This window comes from Myotis davidii, unplaced genomic scaffold (assembly GCF_000327345.1).
Source record: "Myotis davidii unplaced genomic scaffold, ASM32734v1 scaffold1705, whole genome shotgun sequence".
Classification (NCBI taxonomy): domain Eukaryota; kingdom Metazoa; phylum Chordata; class Mammalia; order Chiroptera; family Vespertilionidae; genus Myotis; species Myotis davidii.
Window position 1 is genome coordinate 1 of NW_006296427.1, and position 3,696 is coordinate 3,696.

Consider the following 3,696-nt stretch of genomic DNA (forward strand, 5'->3'; position numbering starts at 1 on the left):
CTGATGTGTGAGATGGGAGGACAATGGAACCTATGGTGTCCTTTTGGCCTCTGCTTCAGGTGGATGGAGACATGAAAGGCCTAGGTCACAGTGTAGCTCTATAGGCCTGAGGGCGGGTCTGGCCACAGCAGGCACCACACTCATCCAGATGCTACATGAGAGGCTGGCACTGCTGACCCCTGAGGCCTTGACTTTTCCTCTAAGTCAGACCCTTGGGGTGGATTCCTATCCTGAGTCCTCAGCACCTTCCCCGGTAACTCCTCCCAGACCCCCATCTGCTTGAGGGTCCTTTCCCTGTGGGCCCAGGTCAACCTGGGTCCTTAAGACCTTGTGTCAGTTCCTCTCTCCTGGGCACATATCCCCCTAAACAGTGGAGAGAGGCCTCCACCCTCTGCTGGGAAAGGAGACCCTCCTTGCCCCCTGTTGTGACACCAAAGCTCCCCTGCACCCTCACAAGTAAGTCTGAACTTTCCCAGGGCCAGTGACCCGCATGGCCTCCGAGAGCACCCACCTCCAGCAGCCACACCTGGTGAGTGTCTGTTCAGCCTGGAGCCCCTTGGCCTGCCCCACAGTGTCCACTCCTGCCCTCGTCCCTCAGCCTCTGACCCTTCCGTGGACTTCAAGGGGGATTCTCATCACCACTCTGCACAGGGGACCCTGGCTTGCCAGTCAACCTGACCTTAGACAGTGTCATGTGTCACCACCTCTCCCTCACTGGATCCTGAAATGGCCAGAGGGTCTTACCCTGGGAGATGACCTTTCACCCCTGCCTCTTGGGAGCTACAGAACCACGCCCTCCTGGGAGAACAGGCCAAAGCTTCCTCCCCTCTGGGTGCTAACTCCTCCTGTCTCTGATCGCAGGCCAGGGTCCCTCTGGAACCTCTGCCTTCCCGGTAAGTCCATCCCCTCCCTGTTCCCTCACCCAGGGCCTCAGTGACCCACGCTCAGGGCACAGACACCCTCCAACCTCACAACACAGCACAGACCCCTTCCCCAGAACAGCCAGCAAATTGGAGCCCTGACCTGGCCTAGTGGGGCCCTCACATCAGGGGTGAACAGGGCAGGGCCAAAGTCTGAGGGAAACCCTGGAGCCCAGCATGGAACAGAATGGGCACTGGGAGCACTAGTCAGAGGTCCCAGGCTAACAAGGGTGAGGGGGTGCAGTGTGGGCTGAAATTCAGGTGCTGGGCTACATGTGTGAAGACAGCTGCTCAGGAGGCAGTGACAGCTTCTCCCTCCCATCCTCTGATGCCCTCTCTACCCTTGCACAGGGCCCCCTACCCGACCCCAGGACAACAGGCCCCATCTACGAGGTGAGTTTGGGTTATGAACATTCTGTCCTGCAGGTCCCAGAGGTCCCAGGACCTGCCCCTATCCCAGCCCTGGCTGTGCTTCCAGGCTCAGGAAAGGGCAGCGAAAAGTTAAAACAAAGGGTGAGGGGAGGGAGGTGCATAGGGACAGACACCCCAGCACAGTCAGCCCCCATTTTGTCCCACAGAACTTGTTCTGAGGAGGCTCAGGGCTCAGAGATCTCTTCTTTCTTTGACAGGAATTACTCAACCCAAACACAGACGTGTACTGCCGCATCACCCCCAGAGCAAACATGGCTTCTTAGTTCCTCCAGGACCTGGGACCCCACACCCTGTGGATGTGGCCTGCGCCAGAGAACCAGCTCTGAGCATCATACTAAGCGAAAGAAGCCATAGAGAGAAAGATAAATATCACATGATCTCACTCTTTTGTGGAATATAATGAACAACATAAACTGATTAACAAAAATAGACGCTGAAGAAAAAAATTTTAGAATATAATAGTAATAATCCTGTTATTTGGCAGATTTTTAATATTTCCTACAATGTTTGTGATATCATACTTTTATACAGTTTTGTAATATTATTATACTTAAAATGATTTTTTGAAATATTAATTTTTATTGCATGTAATATTACTATATTTAAGATAGTTTTTCTTGAATAATTTATGTTGATTGCGTGTAACATTATTATATTTAAAAGTTTCTCTTGAGATAAAAAAATAAAATAAAATGCTATAAGGCAGTGGTTCTCAACCTTCTCTTTTCACAAGGTCAGCATTATCCTAATTCCAAAAACAGATAAAGACATTACAAAGAAAGAGAATTACAGGCCAATATCCCTGATGAACATAGATGCTAAAATCCTCAACAAAATATTAGCAAATCACATCCAGCAATATATTAAAGAGATCACGCACCATGATCAAGTTGCATTTATTCCAGGGATGCAAGCCTGGTACAATATTCACAAATCAATAAACATGATACATCACATAAACAAATTGAAAGACAAAAATCACATGATTATATCAATAGATGCAGAAAAAGCATTTGACAAAATCCAACAACCATTTTTTTAATATATTTTATTGATTTTTTACAGAGAGGAAGGGAGAGGGATAGAGAGTTAGAATCATCGTTGAGAGAGACATATCGATCAGCTGCCTCCTGTATGGCCGCTACTGGGGATGTGCCCGCAACCAAGGTACATGCCCTTGACCAGAATCGAACCTGGGACCCTTCAGTCTGCAGGCCTACACTCTATTCGCTGAGCCAAACCGGTTACAGCTGTTCATAGTATTTTCTTACAATCCTTTCTATTCCTGTAGTGTCCGTGATTACTTCTTCACTTTCATTTCTGATATTATTTTTTTTGTTTCCTCTCTCTTTGTTTCTTGATGAATCTGGCTAGTGGTTTATCAATTTGGCTTACCCTTTCAAAGAAGCAGCTCTTGCTTTCATTGATTTTTTGTATTGTTTTTTAGTCTCTATGTTATTTATTTCTGCTCTAATTCTTATTATTTCCTTCCTTTTACTTCCTTTGGGCTTTTCTTGCTGTTCTTTGGGACTTGTTTTGTGTCCTAACATGTGGTCTATCTTCGTGAATGATCCATGTGCACTTGAGAATGTATATTCTTCTGCATTGGGTGAAATATTCTATAAATATCTATTAAATCCATCTGATCCGCTGTGACCTTTAGCATCTCTATTTCCTTGTTATGTTTTTGTCTGGAAGATCTGTCCAGTGAAGTGAAAGGGATGTTAAAGTCCCCTACTATGACCGCATTGTTGTCAATCTCTCCATTAAAGTCCTCTAAAAGATTTGTTATATATTTAGGTCCAGCTATATTGGGATCATATATGTTTATCAGAGTTATATACTCTTGTTGGATCAATCTCTTTAGTATTATGTAGTGAACTTTGTTGTCTCTCTCTTTTTTTTAATACATTTTTATTGATTTCAGAGAGAGAGAGAGAGATAGACACATCAATGATGAGAGAGAATCATTGATCGACTGCCTCCTGCATGACCCCTACTGCAGATGGAGCACAACCTGGGCATGGGCCCTTAACCAGAATCAAACCTGAGACACTTATGCTCTATCCACTGAGCCAAACCAGCTAGGGCACCTTTGTTGTCTCTTTTGATGGCCTTCATTTTAAAGTCTCTTTTGTCAGATATGAATATTGCTACTACAGGTTTTTCTTTTTCTTTTCTATTTGCATAGGAAATTTTTTTCCATCCCTTCACTTTCATCCTATGTGTGTCTTTTGTTTTGAAATGCGTCTCTTGTAGACAGCATATTGTTGGTTCATGTTTTTGTATCCATTCAGCTACCCTACACCTTTTGATTGGAGCATTTAATCCATTTACATTTAAG

General features: G+C 45.1%; 1 long non-coding RNA gene across 1 annotated transcript; it reads left to right on the top strand.

Moving 5' to 3' along the window:
• Positions 1–449: 449 nt before the first annotated feature.
• LOC102775073 lies at positions 450–1,584 on the top strand. The gene is made up of 4 exons (XR_436072.1): positions 450–529; positions 862–893; positions 1,272–1,313; positions 1,550–1,584. It is a non-coding gene; the product is annotated as an uncharacterized LOC102775073 (long non-coding RNA).
• Positions 1,585–3,696: the final 2,112 nt, after the last annotated feature.